The 24678-nt window shown below is 41.2% G+C and overlaps 1 protein-coding gene across 18 annotated transcripts in view; it reads left to right on the top strand.

Moving 5' to 3' along the window:
* Window positions 1-24678, top strand: part of LOC138114469 (glypican-5-like) — a 391856-nt gene that overhangs the window by 179547 nt on the left and 187631 nt on the right. The window contains exon 8 of one of the 18 annotated variants that reach the window (XR_011152642.1): window positions 6-20. The exons of the other annotated variants lie outside the window; for them this stretch is intronic. The gene's annotated coding sequence lies outside the window, so the exon portion shown is untranslated. Of the gene's footprint in view, window positions 1-5; window positions 21-24678 lie in introns of those variants that run through there. 18 annotated transcript variants of the gene reach the window in all.

Genomic DNA, 24678 nt, shown 5'->3' with positions numbered 1-24678 from the left:
TCTAGGCCAAAAGGCACTGCATGAGCTTTCCTGAATATGAAAGAATTCTCAAGGCTGTTCGTAAATTTACTTCATTCTTTGAGCAGAATGTTGTCAAGTAATTATCTGTAGAAGAGTTTATTGCTTTGTAAACTCTTCTGGCATGAATGTTATCTTTTAATTAGAATAAATATGACTAAACATCGAAGTGCATGTTTGTTAAATGTGAAAAATCAGAAGTCTTTTTTTAGTGAAAATTGGTCCAATACTGCAGATAGTTTAGGAGGCTCTGATGAACTTCACTACCTGAAGAGACAGAGATGTTGATAAAGGCCCACCTCAGACTCACCTTTGATTTCTTATTTATTGCAATAATTCAATTTCAAAGTATATTTTAAATATAAAATGAATACTTGAGAGTGAATTGCTAAAACTCACGAGTGAACAGAGGAGTTAACTTTGCCTTTCAGGTCACGGACTCCCCTTGGATGAATTAGTTTTACAGTGAATAATAAAATGTGTCAGTGGTCTGGACTGTGACCTCATAATTTTCCCAGGGTTATTGTCCAGATAATAATTAAGTTATTTATAAACACATTTATTTACAGAAAATGTTTATCTATAAATATTCAGTTATTATTTCTGTTCATACCCAGGACTTGGCAGTTTACTTATTCTCAAGAATTTGGGGCATGATTTGAACAATATGTTTGTGGAAACTTAATGTAGAAAAGGCAAATCATCACTTCTGTTTTTAATAAATACACAATTTCCACATACAGAAATTTAAAGCAAGTTATGTATTCCTTGCCCCGCTGTGGGAGTCCTTTTGAGTTCCTTGTATACTAAACTCCTTGGGACAAACGCTGTAAGTTAACTTGAAAAATACTAGTCTGTGTTGACTGTTAACCTCTAACCTTTGCAGGCTCTTTGTCTAAAATCAGAATTTCACCTGGCTTACTTCAAAAACACAGAGGTAAACTTGCATTTTGAGACTCAGGATTAGCAGGCTTGTTCTAAGGAAAGCATTTGAAATGTTATCCCTGAAGTGCTACGGAAATTCAGTGTACGTACTGGGATTTTGAGTGCACGTCAGGAGATTGGATTTCACTAAGGAAAACCAGCAGACCTTGCAGTGTCTTAAATGTCTGTGGTTGATTCATGATCGTGGAGTCTTCATTAGCTAATTAGAAAATGTTTTAGCTAAAGCAAGACAAAAAGTGATACACTGCTGCAAAAACACCTGGGGCCAAACCAAAAACAACTGCAGTTTTATTTTCCATTTTTGCAGAGGCAGGACAGTCGAGCACAATTAGTGGGATGTAGCACACTGCCATGGTTACTGCAGCATTTTTCATATCTCCTCAACCTCCTACCCATGTGCAGGAGAAGGAATGCCACCAAAACCTCTTAACAGACTCAAAAGTAAAAAAAAAAAAAAGGAACAACTGGAATCTACCGGTGCTCCAGTAACAGCTTCTCTTTAGCTGTGTTTGCAATACCTGGAATACACAGCTGGCATCCTTTAAGCTGTTTTAATTTTAATGGAACTGTGCCATTTTAAACCAGAGACAGATTTGATCCTTGATAATTGATTGCTTCTAGTAGCCATGTCCCTTGGGGATAGACTGCTCTGTGGGAAGGCTTGGGTGGCTGCACTGCCTGGGAATGTGCTAAACCCAGAAGAATGGACACTTCTGTGTAGGGTTACCATGGCAGAGACAGTTTTACAGAAGTTCAGTTGCATACAGCAGATGTTCAAGCACATCTGTTTCCCTGGCATGGCTGTCTCCCGAGGGTATACTCTGACACCTTGTCTGGTTTTATTGGAGAGGCTGGGTGAGTTTATTTGCAGCTAGACTGGAAGGAGAAAGGATTGAGGTCTTTGCTGTGTGGTGTCAGACAGTTCACCCAAGATGTTTGAGTGGGGGTTACAAACCTTGCTGTTTAGGGAGAACTTAATTACAGGGATAAGACAATAAAAGGAAAGTTGTAATCCAGAGATTTCTATGGCAAATTAAGAGAGAGTGAAGATCATGGACAACAGCAAATCTTGCCAGTAGCCTGTCAGAACATCTCCATGGTTTGGCTGTGAGGACTCAGCTCCAGCAATCCCTCTGAGAGTTTGTTAGGCTGTGTTGTACCTTTATAATGTTCTTGGGAACATGGCTCCAACATGCAAAAAAAAGCTGGACCTGGCCCCACGTCTGCAGAAAACACAGGGCACGTGTCAGAGTCATCTTGCTCCGAAAGCCCAGCGTTCAGAACGGGCAGCCAGGAGTTAGGGAACCTGGAGGCAGGGTTTGATAACCTGAAGCAGCAGTGCTGTGAAGCGGCAGTGATACCCTGTCACTGATGTTTTGGGGTTAAGAAGTTGAATTCTGTTCTTACTGCAAAGTGTATGAGATCTGCTGGGACTCTGCAAAGGTGTGAACTGTGTAACTGCTGTCTTTGGTGTCATACAGACAGAGCTGGAGAAAACCAGACGTTTTTGAGGGGATGGAATGCCCTTGTGCTTAGGGGTGTTTGCTTCCTAGTGTGGTAATTCCCGAAGCACAGCCCTCCTGAAACGTTGAGTTGCAACAGTTCATGCTACCGGAACAGTAAAGTGCTCTCTTATCTGGAGGAATGAATTCTTCTGTTGATGAAAGTCTTGGCAAAGACTTTCTAAGCCTAATATGTAAGTTCTGTTTCAGTTTTGTGTGACACCTGACAATCTCTCATTGCTTTGGGGAAGGGAATTACCTCCCATGCTGCCCTCAATATCCATCAGGAGCAGACCAGGGTGCATTGCAAGTGAGAACTCTGCTCTCCTGTGAGAAACTGCTGTTTTTCTGTTGGTCCCAGCCCCAGCTCCTCATGAGGCCCTTCCAGCTGAGCATTCAGCCATGAGCATTCCTGAGAGGAATGGACCATGGGAACAATGTCTATGCTTGGTGAGTTCAAAATGCATCATCTGTGCTGGGGGCATCCCAGGTGTCCCTGCCTGGCACCCACTGGCCAGTGCTGCCTCATCAGCACTAGCACTGGAGTCGGGGGTATAAAAAAGCAGAGTTCTCTGATGGAAGTAAATGTTTAAAACTTCCTGCTGTACTAATTTCAACTATGTGGAACTAATTTTGCTTTTGCTGATCAAAACCACAGGAAAAATGCTTTCTGGCTGATTCTGTAGGACTGGTCTGTCTCATATTTTTCTTCCTGAAGATAAAGAAGTACTCAAGCGATTTTTTATTTTTTTTTTCTTTTACATTTAATAAGTAGACTCTTACAATTGAGAATTCATGTTTAATTACAAACTGTACTGGGCTGTTAGCTGTGTTTTAATCCCTTCCATTTTAATTCTTGGAAATCCATTTAATAATGTATTCTCTGGAGTTTCTTTGTTATTCTTGTATTAACAATGAGTTCTGTCTAGAAAGCCTTTTCAATGGACTTCAAAATAAAATAGCATGCTCTAAAATTCCAGGTGAAGTGCTACAGACCAAATGTCTTCTACAAAACCCTCTGCTGATTCCTTGTCTGTTGCTTTGGCTAAGCTCTATGTTATTCACTGGGTAATGCAGCAAAAAGTTGAGTATCATCAAACATTCAGTACTTTTAATTTTAAAGCATATTTGGTTAACTGCCCATGAGAGTTTTCATCAGAATGTATAGTAAGATAGACTGGGCTGGAAACAGGCTGGATGTAGAACTACTGTGGGTTTTTTCCATGGCTCTGACCCAAAGTTTAGAGAAAATGATGCTAAGCTTCTGTCAGCCCCCAGTGGATCGTGTTGCTTGGTGTGGAAGCCACATCACAAAGTGATGTCCATCAGCTCCCTGCACGTGGGCCCAGAATATGACAGCTGTCATGTGATGAATTGCACAGGTCATGAAAAGAAATTTAAAACAAAAACATAAAAAACATGAAGAAAGTAGTAGCATTATTGAAAAACAAAGTGAGAATGGATATGTTTGTACCTGAATTTTCTTCCTGGGGCAGAGGCAATTCCTCTGCAAGTAGAGGGCTGCTAAATCAGATCCTCTTTTGCTGCCACCAGAGGGCTTGGGTTATGAAATTTTTATTCCTGGTTCTTTGCTGATACACAGAACACTTGGAAAACTTTCCCAGACCCTCCCTAAGTGGCCTCCCTTGCAGCATTCCCTGTTAGCATCCAGTTTGTTCCCCTGGGGTGGTTGTTGGCTGTGGTGTCACTTACGAGGGTCAGCCCAAGCAGGACGGATGGGGAGAAAACTGCAGCTGCTCGAGTGCTGGAAAACTCTGGGAGCTGCTGCTTGAGCTGCCCATGGCACAGTTGTCTTTCACAAGCTATTGAGTGCATGAACAGGCAGGTGTGGCTGGAAGCATTTGGGTTTCTCCACTGGCATTACACTCTGAAGGGTGTTCTGCGACTGCAGGGTGATGGTGGGGAGTATGGTAGGTGAGCACTGAAGCTCTCTTCACACCTGGGGTGCAGGTGTTGCTGGGTGTTACATCAATTGAAGCAGTGAGTTAAATGTTTCACAGCCTTTCATAACTCCTGCTGGAATTAGCACTGAGCACAGCTGATGCTGACGTACCAAAAAGTTAAATGTGAACTGAATTAGGTGGAATAGATATAAAAACTAAGAAAAATAGAAACTGAGGTAATGCGCATTTTTCTACATATATATTAACTACATCTGAGTCAGGCAAGTTCTTTGGAAAATTAACTATCCTGAGAATTCCAAGTGTATTGATTTAGTCAATTTTATGGAATGACCACACATTGAGATTTGGCAAAGGACGTATACCATCTTATTGCCTACAAAGAACTGCTGATTGCAAGCAGACTTGGAACACTATGAAGTTCCTTTCTAGTAGGAAGGGGGTTTTTGAGTTGCATCTTCACAGGCTGATGAGAATTATTTAGGGTTAATAGAAGTTCTCTATATAAGGGTCTGTGTTAGGTAATAGAACTTGATCCAGCTTAAAAATAAAACTATATTCAGTTTGTATGACAACTTGTGTGTGTGGTTTCTAAGTATTTCCAGAGAATTGTGTGTAAATCAGTGCTTTTTAATTAATCAAGATGCTCACATTGTATTAATAATACTCTTCTCAGCTTTTCTGTGTGTCAGAGTTAATAGCTATTAAGTCTCAGTTGTTCTCAAAATAGCAGTGTGTGTGTCAGTAGTGCTGGATGATGTTAGCTGACTGTTCATACAGCATAAAGCATCTCAAGCAGTTCAGGTAACTGGTTATAAGAAGAGTGGGAGCGGGAAAAGGCTTTATTTAAATAATTTAGGTGAACCTTTTAGATTATTAAAGTGGCTTTTTAAGTGATCACATACCAAACATATTTTAATGTATCAACAGAATGCCAGGGAAGAACGAGATACACATGATTATTGGACAACTTCTCATTATAAATCTTCAGTTTGTAAAAAAAGAAAACCCAATCATTAGAATTTACTTCCATCACCTTTTTTGCAGTAAGATCTGTTAAGTAGCAGTGAGATTTCCACCCAAGCTTTATCTGTTGTAGCTCACACAGGTTTTGGTGAAGGCTGTCTATAGTTCCAATGTTCTGAACTAGAGCTTTTTGGGAGCCACTGTCCACTGCAGTCTCTGTCACTTTAGCTGCTGCAGCATCTGCATCAGTGGAGCTGCACCGTCTCACACCAGCAGAAAATGGAATTGTTTTTAGTACATGATTGCTGTTACAGAGTAGCTGTTTGTTTTGACAGATGTTGGTTTAGTTTCTTGTCTACCAAGTATTCAGAAATTTGTACTTCACTACAAAGTAATGCCATAGGCTGCTTCATTTTATTAAATATACATGAAGAGGTTCAGAAATCAAACTAAGACTCCGTTATTTTAGCTTATTTTCCAGTATCTAACTGAAAAAAATTTGAACAATCAAAGATTTTTTCATTGCAATTAATTCTTCCTAAACCTTTGAGTCAGAGTTCTAAATTTTTGCAGAATTCTGGTCTGACTTTGTCTCATCCCATAGTGGTAGTTTCTGAATTTCCCGCTCCTGTTCATAAACAGAGAAACTCAGAAAAAAGCAGCATGGGTATTATACTTCTGGAATGATAGCTGCAAAGAATAATGTGTCTTCACTTTCTCGGCCCTCCTAGCATGCACACAGGACAGAACAAAGTTGCTAGGAGAGTTTTGAGTTTGCTGTAATTAACTGAACCATTCACCAGTGTGCTTGTGAATGCCTGTTGTCTGACGGTTCTTGTCTGGAGCTTTGTTTACTCCTGTTGTGAGCTTTGGGGAAGGTTAAATTTATTCTAAACAGCAGCAACTTTGTGTTTCCTGCAGTTTATGAGAATGGTGTTGCATTGCTCAGAACCTTTTCCAAATCTGGGGCCAGAGTTGTGCAGGTTGGTAGTAGAGCTCCAGATGAAATTCCTTTCTGCAGCTGAAACATTTGGGTTTTAAACAACAGGTGAAGCCAGAGATTGTGTTCCAATTTGGGCCAGAATGATCATCTTTTGGGTGAAAGGAAATGTCTGACAGTGCCAGTATTTACTGGGCTCATTTCTGAGGCTCTGATCTTGAAAGGCCATATCCTCAAGAGTTTTTACTGTTGTATTTTTAACCAGTTTTGGGGTTTAGAGCCACCTCAGTCTGCATTTCCTTGCTGCTGTATTTGTTTTCTGAAATATGATGAAAATGCTGTGTGATCTCTCTCTAGAGATAGCTTGGTACATAAAACCAAAAGAAAAAAAAAAAACAAAAAGCCCCTAAGCTCTCTTGATGGATCAATAATGTGTCATTACTGCTGGTTTCCTCTTTTTAAAAATCACTATATTTTGTCTGATGGGACAAACTGGAAGTGTCAGGGCTGGCACATTAGGTAAAAACCTATCTTAAGAATAGAATTCCAACACCATTCATGATCATCTGTAGTAAAAAATGGCCTGAGTCTAGTTTATTAGCTGTTGTCAGCACATATGCATGAGCATGTGTGAATGCCCAGGCTGATCTCGAGGCTGCTGAACACAGTAGTTACAGAAGTGCTGTCATTAATGGGGGGACAGTGCTGAACCCAGCTAGGGACGTGGGTATGGTCAGCAGCAAGCAAATGAACTGAGAACAAAGCAGGGAGGGCTGTGAACGCTCCCTGTGTTCCATGGAGATGGAGATAACAGAGCAGAAACGTGGCAGAGCAGCAGGCAGGGCTCAGGGAAGTGGGAACTGTAGGGCTGGGAGGCACTGTACATTACACTCCAGTCATATGTAATGAAGCTTGGGGATGTGTGGATAAAGTTGGGGATGCTCCTCTGTGCGAGAGAAAATAGCACAGAGAAGCATTAATGGAGCCAGGGCAGAACTCGGCGACTGAGCAAGTCAGCAGGTCAGCTCTGGCTGAATTCAGGCTGAGGACAGAGGGAGAGCCTGGCTCACAAAAGGCAGCAGGGAGAGCATGGCTTGGGCAGCTGAACAGAGTGAGGGCACTGAGGAGCTGCGACTGCTCTCCCTCAATGCCTCACCATAGAGGGAGAAGAGTTATTTAAGTGGAAAAGGTTGTTGGCGAAGGCACGTAAGTGGGTATGAACTGCAGATGGTAAATTTAGTCTGGGAATTAGATGTCAGTCCGTTGGAGAACCAAACTGCTGGAACAGTTTATTAAGAAGAGTAGGGAGGGGGTCAACTAACCCATATTGTTTTAATATGAACCATTTTAAGCGTGGCTATAGCCTAGGCCTTGGGGCTCAGGAGTTCAGTTTCCATCCTGTGTCCTAGAAGGAGTGCTGTCATCTGAAAGAGCCTCCATTATAAGGCTGGATATAGGAGAGCAGAGATTTCTGAGTTACTCTTGTGGGACAGAAGTCCTGATCTCATCCACTCTCCTGGTTTCATGTGCAGATCCTGGAAAAGAAGGAGGCAAAACCCACCAGGATGTCACTGGCCATTGCTGTAGAGTCTTGTAGGAAGTCTAATAACCAAGAAATTTTCTCTGGAAGACTTTTATCCCCCACTCTACTGCACTCAGGTTTATTCTCTGTTTATTTCTACTTCAGCAGCTCCGTATGGTTAATTTGCCATCACGATCTTTTATATTTCCCTTGATCAAAGGACAATAAAGCTTAACATTTCTGTAGATTCTTGTGCTGTAAGATATCTATAATTGCTCCTATCTAGTGTTTCCTGTCCCAGCAAGGACCCCTAAACCTCACCTTTTGCTGCCCTGTGCTGGCAGAAGAGAAACCAGTGAAAAAAATGCTCTTCCCCCTCTTTGCCTTAGCACAGATTTACTTTCTATGGGAACTGCTGACTGTAGATCACAAATAGCTTGTTAAAGTGATCAATGGTTTCCCTTATTGAAATGAAAATCTGGTTATAGGATGAAGTGTGGGTTTGTCAGATTTACTATGGTGATAACCCACAGAAATGTTTATGAGATGGTTGTACCAATTCATTTTCTTTTATAGCATAACCTTGTGGAAGTTGACAGTTACCATGGTTTCACAATGCTCAACATTAGTTCCCCTGGAAAAAAAACCAAAACCAAGTTGTCTTGCTTTTTCATAGCGAATGAAGTATTGTGTAAATTGAAATTTGAATTTAAAAGGAATTTCAACGAAAGTATTGAAGAGAGGGCAGGAGGAGACATGATATTTTGCAGAAACAAACTAACTTGGAAATTGGAACTTCAGTAAATTCCTTAGAGCAGCATAGTTGTGTTTGCAATGACAGGGCTTTTCCACCTGCCAGCTCTCAGGTAAATCTCACTGCTTGAGATGGCTCCTGCCAGGGGAAATTAGTGTCGAGGCAAATTACTCAGTTGGAAAGACTGCATTGTGTTTGTCTTCATTGGATGTTTTCCTTAGAAGGAAATAGCTGCTCTATCTCATGCAGAAGAAGTGATTATTTATACAGTTTAAATGAAAGGAGCAAAAACAAACAAGAAGAGTGATCTGTCTGGGAAGAAAACACCACTTGATTGTGTTGTAATTGCACTGCATGGTTTGAGAACATGCTGCACCTTGTGTTTGCTGTGCTGGCTTGGTAAAGGAGCCCCTTTGCTTTTGTGGATCCCGGTGGGTGTTCTCAGCTGCTTGAGCCCCTCCCTGCCCATCCACCTGCTCCTGAGTGTGCCATTGCCCAGAGGGTTTGACAGTGGCCAGGGCTCTGCTTAAAGTGGAGGAGAGGGGGTGGAGGCATTAACTGTCTGTCTGTCTGTCTGTGATTTACCAGATCTGACACAATGTGTTGTACTGAGCCTTTCCCCAGGGGCTCCCAGGGTGTGGGGGGGTGTGTGTGTGTCTGCAGAGCTCTGAGGAGATCAGTCAGTCACCCCTAAGCCGAGGGGACAGGAACACCCCCCCTCCTGTATTGCTGTTTTCCCTGTCTGTCTTTTTCCCAGTAGACATTCCTGGCAGTGCAGGTCGCAGGGCTGGGCGTCGAGAGGCCTTAAGCTAATAAACAGTGTTGGAATTGATGCCTTCTAATTGATCTGCTGTTGGCAAAAGGTGAATTGCACTGCTGAGTCAGGCTGGAAATAATGATATAACTCTTTAGGCTGTTTTTAGGTAGATTAGATTTTCTTAATCATTAGGGTTAAAGGTGTAATTTTAAAAAATAAAAATATTTTTTGAATGGAAAACTCAAAAAGGGCACTGCATGGTATATATTTTAGATATAACAGGGTCTGAAAATTAGTTGAATGTTTTGGTAATACCAGGTGGACCAATTATGAGTGGATACTTAAAATCCTTTTGAAAGTCAGCCTTGTAATCTATTTATAGATTTATTCTCTTGAGTTTTATGGTACATCATCTTAATGTACTAATTCCTAATTCAAATTCAAGAGTTGCCTAATGCACAGTAGAAATTGTAACACGCTGCTTTGTCCTTTTTTTCCTCTGGCCTTTATAAGAAGATAAAGTACAGGGAGTTATGTTGGTGGATGGAACAAGTACATACACAGCATCTGGATACAGATCTGTTAAATACTGGTTGATTCATGATTATAGTTGTAGGTAGTAAAAATCAGCATTGTTATTAGCAGACATAAACACAAACAGTGTGTGTTTTAATGGCTGGCTGTGTGTGTGCAAGATGGTGTGTATTTGATAGCACTGTACAGGAGAGGCTGGAGCTCTGTGCCATTTGCAGTGGCCTTGATCTGGGGGAGAACAACTCTTGGGGTGTTTGACTTGTACTAACCCTCTCTGTCCTGGGGCTATCATTAAGTAGAAGCTGTTGAACCTGAAGTCAGACTTTTAGTAGAAAAGTAGGAATACCCCTGAAAAAACCCAATTGTTACTTTGTTGTAGCCCCTGGAACTGCTGTTGGAGGTTCAAAGTGCTATAAAAAAGAAAAACCCAATGCAGGTATGCATATATAGGCATAGCTGGCTTGTAAAAATAGCCCTGTCCACTCCCATTTGAAGAGAGTGGTGTCAGCAGGAGGGGTAAAACATGTTTCTGTGAGCAAGTTTTAAGTGCTGCTGTTCAGAGGAGGCATCTTTTCCACTTCGATGGTTGCCAGAGCCTGCAGCTCTCTGTGAGGAGAGCTGACACTGTCAGCCCATGACTGGAACACAAGGGGTGTCCACTTCCATGTGCAAACAGAGTGGTATTTCTGAGTGAAACTGGATTGAGAGGATTGTTTCCACTGCAGCAATCTTGGCTGAGGTGTTGTCTGAATCTTTGGGTGTTAGCTCATAGCAGCCTTTAGTGTGTGTGTTAGGAATTACTCACTCTCTTGGTCTCTACATGGTAGCAGTGGTGCCAATATATGTGATATAACGAAATATATTCCTGTTTTAACCCTGCTATCTGATAGCTTAATTTAATGTCCTGTTCTTTCACAATCACCCTGAGACTGTGTAAAAACCAAATTTCCTCCTTTTACAGGCCATTCATGGATTTTATTGACTTTAATCATACCACTCACAACTATCTAGTTCCCACATTAAAGAACCTTAATGTATTTAGCCTGTCCTAGTATTCCAGCTAGCCCGCATCTTTAAAATAGTTATTGCCATTTTTATACCTCTCTGTACTCTTAGCAGTGTCCTCTTTGAGGTGGGATAACCAGAATTCTGTGGAGTGCCCAAGACACAGGATTACTATGGCTTTGTAGTGGGGGGAAAAAAAAAATATATATGGGGGGGGAAACGGCGGGGAAGAAATCTAAGAAAGAAAATCTAAGAAGAAATCATGTTTGTCCTTTCTGACAGTGGCAGAACAGTGAGTTGATGTTCCCAAACGGACCATAATAGTCCTCTGCTCTGTCCTGAGTAGTGGTGGCCAATTGTGTGCCCCACAATGTGCTGGTATGTAGGGCAGCTTTTCTCTGGCTGCATCTGGTTATGTCGAACTTAATCCATCAGTTCTGTTGCCCAGTCACTCAATATCATGAAATCCTCTCCATCGCTCTTCTAGGACAGCTGTCATTTTCCACACACTGAATAATTTTGTATTATTAGTAAATTCTGTTATTTCAGTGGAGCTTAAATCTAAACATGTTCTTGAGCTGGTTCAGAAGAGGAGGTCAGAGTCTGTCTCAGTGTCCTATTTCTCCCATGTTCTTTTGCAAGAACAATTAACTGTGAAATTGGTAAATTTAAAGATGGTGTCACTCAAGGAAGTTTTGTGTTTTCTATGATTACAGAATGGTGTAAGTGCCAGTGTCCCCAGTCTGAACTGATGACTCTGTTCAGTGGGGACAGTTAACTCAAGAAATTATTCCCTTACTCAAACACTTGCATGCATGAAAAACAGAAACATTTGCATGACTTAAAAACAGAAGAGCAGCAAAAAAGTTGCTTCTAATGCTTTTCAATTCTTTGAGCAGTTCTGTTTCCTTCCATTCTGCAAAGAATTCTGTGTTGACAGCTTGGCTGACATCCTTTTTGTAGTTTACTTGCCTGGTTAGAGATTCAGATTTCCTCTTGCTGTGTGGACAGGCACATAAACACATGTGCATGCACATACACCTCCCCTTGGTCAGTAGTTCTCTTGTCTTTGGCAAAATCAGCAAGTTCTCCTCTTAAAATGATGGCACTTGGTTACAAGATGGGCTAGTAGAAAGCCCAAATGTGCTGCTTGTAGGACAAACTCAACCCGTTTAGTCCCCTGGGCGGTTCCAGCCAGCTCAGGCTTGCTGGACTCCACCTCTGGCAGAGCCTTTGGGATCTGTGTGGCAGAGCACCTTCAGTACAGAGTCTGCCACCATCCTTCTGAGCTGGTAGGTGGGGTTGTGACTTGAAAAATTGTCTGTCTTAGCCAGAAAAGGGAAAAATATTTCCTTTCTACATCTCTTAAATATTGACTTAATCTTTCTTGTAGTGCAGTAATTGTGAGAGTATCATAACAGCACTGACCATTTGGAATGTATTACAGACCTCAGCATATTTAGCCACAGGCATTTAAGGAGACATGAACAACCAACTTGAAAATCACTGAATTTAAAGTAATGCTTTGTTAACTCTGTACTTTGAAAATAGGCATATATCCTCCCACCTCACTTTTTTTTGCTCCCTCAGAGAACTGTAAAATACAGCATTCAATGTTTCCAAAGCTGAATTCTCTTAAAATTTAATTGAGGAAACTGTGATCCCATAAAAAAAAAAGTTCCCGCCTTACTTGGTCGTTAAAACTAAATTTTATACATCTGGAAAGAGCTGTTCATTTCTTGTGTTACACAAAATTAGCACGTCAGCTGAATGGAAAAGAAAACACGGGATGACACATTCTGCCAGTTACATTTATACTGTGCTGCTTGTATCAAATATAAAGAAAAAACCCAACACAAGACATGTAGGAACACAACAAATGCAAAAGTAATAGACCATTGAGTTTATCCAGTTACTGCAATCTGTTCTGGTAAAGATCAGGTTTCCCAGCAAAGAGGGATACTTATTCTGCATCCCACTCCCTGGAAGTTATGGCTGTTTGGACATAAACCTCTTCTCATGACCTGTTGAACAGGTGGATGATGAATTGGAGGTGCTTACTATAAATACACCGTCATTAGGCATGGACCATTTGTTTATGTTTTGTGCCACCTTTCTGCTTGTAGGGTTTGTTCATAATATTGCAAGCAGCTCAGCTGAATGGAGTGAACATGTAGCAGTGTCTGCACGATGGTTATTTGGCATAGTTCCAAAGAGTGATGCTTGTTCTCTTTTGCTAACAGAGATCCTAGCAGAAATAGCAGTAAGCTTTTTAAAAGAAAAGCCATGTGTCACTGGAAGCATGAATTGTGAGAGAAAAAAGCAGAGAGGACTCTGTTTAGTGCCTTTGTGCTGGGGCTGGATGGATCACAATCCATAAGCCTTTGGCACCTTTTGAAGTGTAATAGCAGTGACAGATACTTCGTGCAGAAGTTTAATGCTGTTATAGATAAGCTCCCACTATTCATCAGCTACTGAGGCACAGAGCATCCTGTGCCTGTACCAGGCAGTCTCCTGACCCAAACCAGACCCAGCCAAGCCCCCCAGAGAACAGCACTGAAGTATTAGCATTGGAGGCAAGATGTAAGGCTGATGCAGTTTCTCCACAGAAAAGGAGCAAACAGCAAAGGGAAGATGATGGGATCTGGTTCTGCTGTTCATGGTTCCAGATTTAGGGCACTTGAAGCAATAAGGGAGCCAGATTCGATGAAATCCAGTCTAGTGTGATTCATAGTATGTTTTCTACTGAAAATGGTCTTTACACTTCTGTCCTGTCAATGGTGGGCCATTTGGGAGTGAAAAGATTTCTTTTGTGTTCCTGCTTTTGCCACAACCTAACTGCTACCTTAGTCAGATAACTTAATTCTCATCTGTCTCTCATCTCCAAAGCTTGACCTGCAGGAAATTCTTTTCCCCAGTACATGTTTATACTGTGCCTTACCAGGTACGGCCATGATCTCTTGATAGAGTCTGCTCATGGCAGAAGTGATGCATTGCTGCTGTTAGAACTGGCAATAACACTTATGGGGGAGCATTATCCAAAAATCCCCTCTTCCACACTGGAACACTCATTCAGCTGCTTAGAATGCTGTTGCTTGCTCTGGTTGTTATTTCTAGTTTCAAAGTTGATTCATATGGTTTTAGTATAAATCTTTTGAGATGTCTTTGCTGTTGTATTATTGCAACAAGAACTTCATCCTTGTGAAGTTCACAAATTTTATGTGTATAAAACCATTCAGCTTTCTGTTAAGGGTATAGAATTTAAGTAAATGGAATGGTAGTTTTAGGAAGTGGTGGCAGAACACACCCTGTAGGATCAGGGACTGCATCTGAGTTTAACTGATATTTAATAAATCATCCTTACTATCAATATTCTTTGCTCTAGCCTATGATTGTTCTGAAGAAGTTTATGCCTCTTTGTAACACTTCACACGATGTCTGAAAATATCTTTTGTGTCAATGCAGAAGAAAATAGGTCATTATACTGGTGGAATTGCTGCACAGCAGAACAGGCTTAGCAAAAGATGAGGTGTTCAGGTTTCCAGCTGGGATTCAGTTGAGTGATTTTCAAAAGCCCTGCTGCTCCTTTGCTGCTCTCCAAACACTGGCTGTGGCGGTGGAGCCAGCATGGAGTAATTAGAAAAACTTCTGAGGGAGTTTTAGGAAAGGCTCTGAATACTGGGCATGCTGTAACACAAGAACAGCACAGAGAGGTGGGTGCTGTTGTCTTCTTCAGTTGTGTGAGTCTGAGAACAGATTAATGCAAAAAGGGCTTCTATTACTTCTCATTTTCTGTTAGCACCTGGGGGGTGCACTACAGTTGTAAACATGCAGATTAAAACTCAGTTATGAAATGTAAGAAATGTATTTTATAACATTTGTTAGGAGAAAAAGCTTCCTCAGAAGAAACAACAGTATTTAGAAGTGCACACATGGTCCTTTCATGATTTTCCTTGTTGTCTCTGTCAGTGCATTGTTTTTTCCTTAGTGCAGCTGACAGAAAAGAAATTGAGGGGTTTTTCTGTCTTTTCAGTATGATCCTGTGCAGTGTAAGTGAGCAGAAAGAATTGTGTCTGCAATTTTCTGCAAGCTTGATTAAGCTGGGGTTGTGGCTACCAAGAAGCCAGAGAGCAGTGGAAGTGGAGGGTCTCACACCAGCCCCCTAGAATGAGTCTGGCTATTTGGGAGTCTTTCAGCAGTGGAAAAGTAGTTCCATTTCTTTTTGCTATGTTAGTTGGACACACATTTATGGATAAAGCATGGTTTTAGTCTAAAAGAGTAGGCAAAATGCTGCAAATGGCATCAAACATCCCAAAATGTGTAATCTGACAGCACTGGCCAGGAGTTGGCGTGTGAGGTGAAATGGCATTCAGCTGAAAGCAGATTTTGAAAAATGTCTGCACACTTCTGCATCTGTGAAAAGTTAGGGAAAACGAAACGGTTTTGTAAAATAATCTGAACTTTTCCTTCCATAAAATATTTTTCTCATGTTACATGCTTCTAAAGGCAGAAGCTCTGCTACACTGGCAGCATCCATGCCCACAAAGGCTGGTGTTTTACGTGCTCTCCACAGCTGGCATTGCAGAGAGAGCACTGCCACCCCTGACAAGGCTTGCTCTGACTTAGCAACGTACAAATTTATAGACCTCAGGAGTCCTTAGAGATAAGTAATTATATTTCATCCCTTTTTTATGAAGAATGAACCTTGAGCTTTCAAAGAAATACAGTGCTAAGCATTTTCTCTGGCAGGAAGGGCTGATGCTAACCCTGGCTTTGGCAGTGAGGGGTTGTAGCCTTGGGCGAGTCACTTCACTTCTGGGAATATCAGTTTCTCAGTAAAATGGGAGATTGTTGTGTTTACCTTAGAGATGCACTTTGAAGTATAACCAAATAGTCTTGATTCAGGTCTAATTAAGTGCAATGTGTTACTCAGGCCAGTGAAGTGGCTGGCCTAAAGTAGAACATGCAGAAATTCCTGGTCCACCATATGCTTTTAATCCATACTAACACTTTTCTTGGATTGAGACAGTATTGCACTGAAGGAAGACTGCTGTCATTGAACAACCAACATTAGCTTTTTAGTAAGATCAAAAATCTGGTTTGGGGGGGGGGGGAAATCAAAAGAAATGGTAATTTCTGTGGTATAAAAAAAAATCCTGATATGAATTGTCAGAATGAGCTACAGATCTTTTTGTGAGATTGTTTCCATTAGATTTGGGCTGACAGCATTTATTGGACACCCTGTCTGGAAAGGGATCAAATGAACTCCAGCTCCCATCTTCTCAACAGACCAGAAGTCAAGATTTCCCAGAGCAGAGGTGTTCTAAATGATCCTCAGACAAAGCAGTATTTGGCATTTCTTTCACTTATGAATTGACAAATAGAAACTTTGTTCATTTTTCCAGTTAATAAGTTTAGCTCTGGCAGGATGTATGTGTGTGTGTGTATATCTATATGCTAATGGAAAATGTTAACTGTCACTATGAGAAGGGGGTGGTGGAAAATATCTTGGTTTTGACCAACTTCATTTGTTTAAAAATAACCAACCCAACAAACAGATAAAACCAAAGCACAAAAACAAAAGTGTATGGGAGTTTTAAGGATATTAAAAAAACTTGGATATTTTATTTTCAGTTATAATCTGGTGTTTTATTAATGCTTGTGCATATTGTAGAGTTAAGCTTTTTAATAAAAGTATGCTTCAGGCCAAATCGTATTTTATCAAAAATCTTTTATGCATTATATTAGGCACTAATGATATGCCAAATCCAAAAGGGAAATAACTGTTCTTGTACTTCAGGAGGGAAGTGAGAGCTGATGGGAAAGGCTGACACATTTCTTTGCTCCTAGTGAGAATTTCTTTGGGATGTGCCAACGAAAAGGGAAACTGGAGGTTGAACGTGGTGCATGTAGGAAGTGCCACCTAATGACCCTCTGGAGTGAGGCTGCACAGGCTCCTCGGGGAGTCAGAGGAACTGGGAATCCTGGGAGTTGCAGCCTTGTCCAGCTCAGCTCCTTGCTGTGGAGAGGAGCAGCACCATGGCCCCGCTTACCGGGCCTTGCTGGGAAGCAGAGGGCTGACTCTCCTCACAGCCTCCAGCCCGCAGAGCCCCTCTCAGCCATCCCAGGCACACCTTCCCGGGCAGAGCCTCCCACTGGGAAGGGCTGCAGTGCTTCTAGAGCAGCTCGGCCTCGTTAGCACCATCCTCTTCCTGGGTTCATCCTCACCCTAGCACTCGTTTTCATTTAGAAGGACTCATGCTCCGTGTCCCATTGCTCATGCTCCAGAAAATAATCCCCTTGGCAGGTAGCTCCTGCCATGTGGGGGGTGTTGATGACGTTGCTGTTTCCTGTGCACAGCCATCAGAGCAGAGGTCAGATCACTGGAGATATTAATGCCTGATTTGTACAACCATCCCCTTGCCTCCTTCAACATGGGTTTTTTTCCAGTAGCCACTGAGGGAATGGATGTAACTATCAAATGTGTTTGTCCAGGAGTTCATGCTGTTCCCTTCTTGTGAAGAGCTTTAAGACTCCTTTGGCCTGGAATATTTCAGCAACTGGGAAGGCATGTCTGCCATCATTTTGTGCCATGCAAGGCCAGGTTTCCTGCCGGAAAGACTGCAGCAGTGTTCTGTCCTGGATGTAGCCTCAATTCCCCTTTCCTAATTTTAGCTGCTTATCTGAGGCGAGTGATTTAGGAGCCTGTTGGCCCTGGTCACTGTTTGCTGTCAGCAGAAAGCATCAGGCACTTCGAGGGGGTGATTCAGCTCTGCAGTTGGGCTGTGCTGGCTGCCAAAAATGCCTCCTCCCCTAAATGAGAGGCCAGCCTCAGTTTTATCCCTGGCTCCATCCCACCCTGCCATATGACTGTTCCTACAGGGGAAGATGAGTCCTCTGTCTGGCTAATGAGTAACTGAAGAATTGCCATCCTCTTAGATGTCTGTCTTTACTTTTGCCTTTTTTAGCTGTGTGTGAAAGGGGATATTTAAATACAGGGTACCATGAGGACTGTAAGACATTAAGAAAAGAGAAAAAAAAAACCTTTTCTTTTGTGCTTGTACCTGCTTTTGATTCTGTTAGAGACAAGAAATAGTTAAAAGTAAATCAAACAAGAAAACCTCCCTCCAAACTCCCAAAACAGAGCCCCAAACAATAATAAGAACCCCCCAACAAAACAAAACCAATTCCTCATTTTCCCAGCTGTATTGGATATTTTGCTTTAAAAGCTGGATTACTATTTGTCTTCCATATATTGGCTCCCTAGCTTCCAGGTGAACAGGCACATTTTATGTTGTTACCTTTGTAATCCAACACATAAATTGATATTTCTCAGCAGTTCCAACAGAACATGGAACCTGCCTGAATGTGGCACTTCATCCTGACACTTTTAGGCATCTTTGTCGTGTTCCATACAGTCAGACTCTGCCTTAATATAATTTACAAATCTGTTGTGTATTTAAGAAAAAAAAAAATTACCTTTTTTTATTAAGGTTTCTTATTTGATAAAAAATGTACCCACACCTCTTTTGTATTTTCTTTGTTTCCTTTTTCCTCTTTTACTAATTTCCCTTCTTTCATCAGGGTCCAATATGCTCTTTGCTTCCAGTCTGTGTAAAAGCTGTGTCATCTGGTGCAGAACACATGCTTTCAACATGAATTGTCAATATTGGTTAATATTGTTATTGTTGTCAGCAACGTCTTAGGGCCACTTGCACCAGAATCAAGTACCCTTTCAGTAAACTTTGGCATCCATTTACATTTTCCAGCTTGCTTATGCTGGAAAATGCAAAGTAAGGAGAGAGAAGTTAGAAAAATACTCCTAGAAATGTTTGGCCTCTGCAATTATTTCATTATTTTTCTTTGTATATTGTTTGCCTTTTCTCCCCCTAAAGTCTGGTGTGTTTATAAACCACAATTTTAGTCTCTATTTCCATTCAGGCAAATTGCACGTTAGCAGGCCCACTCAACAGTGACCTACAAGACCTGAAGAGCAAGACCTACTCAAAATTACCGTTTATGTTTAATTACCATTAATTTAATGTGATGTTTTGCAAATCTCATGGAATAGTGCTTTGAAAGAGTCAGTAACATTAAGAGGATGGTGATGTTTTTGCAGATATTCCCTAGCAACTGAATCAGTTGACTTAAGTTATCAGAAATGAGTTAGCTGATGGAGTTTAATGAGAGCAGTTTTTCATTACAGCCCATTTTATCTGAAGTCTCACATGCACAGAGTTCTGCAATCTTGGGTTGCAAACCACATTCTAGTACTCAATTCCAACCCAAAAACTGTTTCCTGTCACTCTTTAATTAAAATTTTTGGCATTCTCTATTGATAATGTTACAGGTTCCAGAGACAAAACAAAAAAAAAGGACAACTGCAAACTCCCAGTAAAGAGTAGGAGGATATTTTTTACTTCAGTTGCATGGAGTCAGCTCTGCTCCACAAAATGCCTGTAGGTCAGTGCCCTGGGTGTGTAAGTGTACAGTGCACTAAAAAATCTGAAAAAATCACCTACCTGTGCTTCACACTAACCCCCTTTGTGCAGAATTTTCCTGGAAGCACATCCAGGTCTATACCAATGCTTAATCTGGTCATAAGCAATTCCTGAACTTCCTCTGCACAGCAGCACCTAAATACTTATTGTATCTTGTGAGTACAGCTGGTTGTTTTCATTGCTTTCACAAAGGTGAGTACTTTGCTCTTGCTCTTCCTGTGAGGCTGGTGTGAGAAGAGGGGCTGAGGGCAGTGGTGCTGAGCCCTGTCCCCAGGCAGCCCCAACAGAAGCAGTCATGTTAAAGCCCTGTTGTGGCTGTCAGGAAGTAGCACAGTGTTCTTAGACTCAGAAGAAGGTTACAAATTCAGAAAGGCTGAATGAAAGCATTACTTTCTGTTGGGTTTTAAAGTTTTGATGTTTTGTTTTCAGTGTTTGGTTCAGCTCTTATGAGAGAGGAAAACAAAAATAGATGATTCTTTACAGGATCAAACCACAACTTTCAGAAGAAAATGTTCCAAAGAATGAGCTATTCAGGCTGTATTGGCTGTGTTTTAGGAAGTCACAAATGTTATGACCTAAATAATTCCATTTTGCTGATTTTTATGCTGGAAACGTGTTTCATTTGTGAATGTGAAGGAGAGAAGCAAAAACCTTAAGAACAAGAAATACTGAAACGATTTTTGTTTTAGCTTATTTAGCATTCACTAATTTTCTGAAAGATGTCAAAGCATCACTTTGTCCATCCATCTGCTCGTAGAATACTGTCACCTGGTTTAAATATATTTCAGCAGAGTTTGAAAAGATTGTATTATTTGTGAACTGGAAAGCAAAGCAGAACTCTTACTCAGCAACTGAAATGTTGGATAAATCTTTGTAACAATCTGTTAGAACTGCTTCTAGATTTCACCAGTAAGAATTGCTTAGCCCTCACAACCTAAAGTTTATTTTCCATGGCCCAAAACAAGAGCTGTAAATCAATGTTGCCCTGCTCACTTCAGAACAGCGATGTTGATTTATTTGGTTGGGAAGGTGACCTCATTAGCCCAGCTGGGCAGAGGTCAGGCGCCACAAAGATTGAAATCAAGAGCAGTATTTTTCAGTAGGAACTTTAAGAAGCTTTTCTTCAGGAACATCAGAACTTTAAAGCCTGATTGTATGGACTTTTCTGGGGCAGGCAGTGTGTTCTGGGACATGTTTGGCAAGGTCAGAAAAATCTCTCCAGTCATATCAACCTCATATTTTTTATACCATTCACTTTAAGGTGAAAGGTTGTGGAGTTTGGTTTTGTTGTTTTTCTCCTGGAAAATTTGTCAAGGAGACTATAAATCCTTGTCTACTTTTTGGCCATAGCCAAAGATGACCTAAAGTCTACTGTTTATCTATTTTTCTTAAAAATTCAGCAGTAAAGGCTTGTTAAGGGCAGGGGGGTTGGAGCTAGGTGTTCTTTAAGGTTCTTTTGACCCCATTTTGTGATTGTATGTTAGAATGAATTGTTGTGAGGTGAATTGGTCAGGACCTAGTGCTTTTCTAGTTTCTTCTGTTTATCATCATCCAATACAGTGTCTGTGTCTTCTTAGGGTTCAGCTGTGCTATGTGGCAGCACCAGGCAGGGCAGAGGGTATAGGCCCATGGGCAGGAGGAAGGCACCCATTGCCTCCTCACTGCCTCTGCACTGAGAGTCAACACCACCTTTTCCACTTCCACCCTTTCCACACTGATTCCTTGGCAAATCGTCTCTGGTGCTGTGTTGCCTCAAATCAGATTTTTTTTTTTTTTGTTGATCCTCCCTAGTGTATAAAAGCTAATGTAAAAAGTGTAGACGTGGTGCTTTGGGACGTGGTTCAGTGAGGGACTTTGTTTTAGATTAATGGTTTGACTTGATGATCTTCGGGGTCTTTTCCAACCTAAATATTTCTCTGATTCTCTGGGTTTGGTTTTTAGGTGGAATATCTGATGCACAGCTATGGATTATGAGTTACTGGTGGGACATCAGAGGAGCCAGAGCAGGCATCAGGAGTAGTGCAGAGTGGACTGACCTCACCCTTTCCATTTCCTCGAGTTTCTCATGAGCTCAGGAAATGTGGTAATTGGGAATTTCAGTAAGGTAGCGAGAAGTACAAAAGAAAACAAACTGCACCACCAGTGCCTTTGCCTACCCGACCCTAAAGTCCACAAAGGACTTAAGCCCTTCTCCATCAGAGCTCCCAAAACACACACGGCCTGGGACGGGAATGGCGCGAGTTGGAGACGCTCATTGTGCTCATTACTTGCAGAGTCAGCCACCCTTGTGGGAGCCCTTTCACAGGCTCTGAGCGTTGCTGTGACCCTTCCACAAGGCTCTCTGGAGGAATCCTACCCTCCCTGTTACCTAACAGCTCATAAGTAATTGTTGGTTAACCAGGAATTTTACCCCACACTTCACATCCAGGAACAGATTGGAAACCGCTATGTCCATAATAGGAGGGAGAGGCTCAGAGTTTTATGGAATGCATGGTAATAAAAAGCAAAGCAATTGTCACATGTATTTTGGCTTGAATCATGACAAGAAGCAGATGTGTGGCATGCCTTTTCCTTTGCTTGTATGCATGCCAAATGGTGCAAAATTCTTAAATGTTTTCTGCTTTTTGTTGCAATTTAATCTTCTCCTGAATAAACTGAGCATGACAGTGAGTCCATCCAGAGCAGTTGCACAGTTTGACATTTCTGTGACTTCTCAGAAAGTGCTTGATTTACATTTATTTTGAAGGAAAGTAGGGGAAGGATTATATTTGTTCTGTGTTGAAAAGATGTTTTCAGGTTAGAAACCATAAAAAGCATACTCGCTGCTTACAAGTAATGACTCTGTATTTTAGCAGCTCAGAGACACTGAACTCTCTTGTACAACTCTCAGCTTTAGTTGTTGGTGTGTTTCGATGCACAAAAGTCTGCTCAAAAATACAGGTTTTGTTAAATCCAGTGAATCCAATGTGAAGGTTGTGGCATGTGTACGTCCACCTGTGGGTGGGGACAGAGCAAACCACTCTGGTTAGACCAAACCACTACACTGTGTTCCTGAGGAGTGCCTGCCCTGTTCCTGCCGGGTTTTTCAGACAAGTTACAGCGAGTGCACATTTCCACTGCTGTGTAAATGTGTTATCCTGGTCAGAGCCTTCCCAAGTGCTTGTACTCAGTGGTAGTGAGTTCTGCAAGCTGTTTGTGCATGGTGAAGAAGTGCATTTCCAGTCTAATCCTGTGATAAACAGGGTGTGGGGCTCGTCCTCATGCCAAAAACCTGCACGGTCCTTTTGCAGAGACATGTGATGATGAGGCCAGCCCTCAGTTCTTAAGAAACTTTGTAGATAGCCCACAATTTAGACAACTGAGTCCATTATCTGAGAGAACTTCCTTTAATGAAATAAAGCTGGGTAATAAACTTGGAATAATTTTCAAGATGCCTCTTTTGAGATAGCTGTATAAACGACGTTCTATTTAAAATATCCAAAGCAGACTTGTAAAATGGCTGTAAAGCTGCAAAGTGTTTCTGAGCCTGAACTACATTCCAAAAGAGAGCAGCCCTTCTGCAAACACAGTACGTGTAATTGCCACTGCTTTCAGTGGGTCTCTTACTTTCCTAGGCAATAAAAGTAAACTGTGGTTCTCTCCATCCTCTGGCTTCAATGACTGCCTGAGATTCAGAAAGCAGTGCAGAGATCAGCTTAGCTTCTTGTATGCAGGGGTTTGAGCAAATGCAGTTAAAAAGGGAAGATCTCAAAATCAGGAGGAAGAGAAATGTCACTAAATATTGTAATGCTTGACTGGGAGTGGTCCAACTAAAACTTGCTGATAAAGAAAGGTTACCAGAATTCTTCCTCCCTTTAACCTTTCTCTCCATGACCTTTTATTGCTAATAACAATAATATAACAAGGTGGTTTTCAGTCATCTAGGAAGGGCTCCTTATCGCTGTGTAAAGCCACAGTAAGGGGTGGATTTCATCACAAACAGCAGACAGACTCAGCTTTTTGAGAACTATTCTAAATGCTGTTCATCCCAGCACACCTGGAAGCATTAGATTTGTCTCTGGCTATTGCTGGTACATGTCTCAACTGCTTACATAACTCTGAGAGATGCTGAAGAATCTTTAACAGATGTTAAATGTTCTTAATGTTCATTTTTTAGTAAGATTAATGATTTGAAGCTTCTCTACTGAAAACCATGAAATAGAATTTCAAATAGAAGTCTTGCTTTAATCGAATTACCAAGCTAAACAGAAGTTTTCAGAGACTCCAGTAGTGTTAAATTCTGTTCTACTGGGGAATGTAGATATTTTGTGACAGTTCCGTGTGGGGACTAGAGCTGGTTTCCTCTTTTGAGTTCATTAATACCTGTTGTAACGTCTTTTTCTGGTCTAGGTGACCTAATTCTTCAGACAATTCAGGAGAAGAAATTGAAAAAAAACCAAAACTACACCACTTGAGGCATTTTGTATTGTAAAATGTTGTCTTCGTGGTGTTGTATAAAATTTTTCCATTCTTATTCTGTTAATTAAAAAGTATCCTAGCCTCCACAAATAATTCCAAGAAAATGGGGGGTCCATGAGCAGAATTTTCTGCACATAGAATGATCATTTATATAATCAGTTACATACACCAGTATATTCTATTACTGAGGAGAGCAAAGATGCAAATTCAAGATTAGCTGAATGGTTCCTTTTGAGCAGTGTAAAGGTGATGGATTGAGGAGGCATTGTATGGCTGTGGGGAAATGGCTGCATCTTTTAATTGCTCAAGGCCAGGCTTTTTTTCTGTACAGTTTTTTTTAAGGGATGAATTTTTGTAGGTGTAACAGAATGCCACTGAAATTCTTAATGTAAAGCACTCAAACATGATCTCCTGGTCAGGTGAGAAATCCTGTAGGAATAACAAAATACATTAAGCAGTCATTTAAAGTAAGCACCAGATTTGTTAATTGCATTCCCTACAGAAATGGTGATAAGGATTTCTTATTCCTTGCTCACAGAAATAGTGAAATTATAGCTTGTTTTTTGAGAACCTGTAAGAATAATTGTCTGAAAAAAAATCTCCCTGGAAAAGATTGCACATTAGTCCTGTACTTCTCAGCTCTGGAGCAGCTCAGCAATCCCACCAGAGCCACCAGGGCTGAGAAAGATGTGGAGATTAGGCAGCCAGCAATATTTCACACTGATGAGAGATGTGTGTTTAGTGTTAAGTATTCAAACCTAAATTGTGTGAATGTGCTGCCCTAGAACAAGAAACCATTTGCTGGTGGATGATGATTGGGAGTTACAAAGTTTAGATTGCTTTTCCCCACTTTA

Source organism: Aphelocoma coerulescens, chromosome 9 (genome assembly GCF_041296385.1).
Source record: "Aphelocoma coerulescens isolate FSJ_1873_10779 chromosome 9, UR_Acoe_1.0, whole genome shotgun sequence".
NCBI classification, from domain to species: Eukaryota; Metazoa; Chordata; class Aves; order Passeriformes; family Corvidae; genus Aphelocoma; species Aphelocoma coerulescens.
This window is presented reverse-complemented; position numbering and strand designations above follow the sequence as displayed.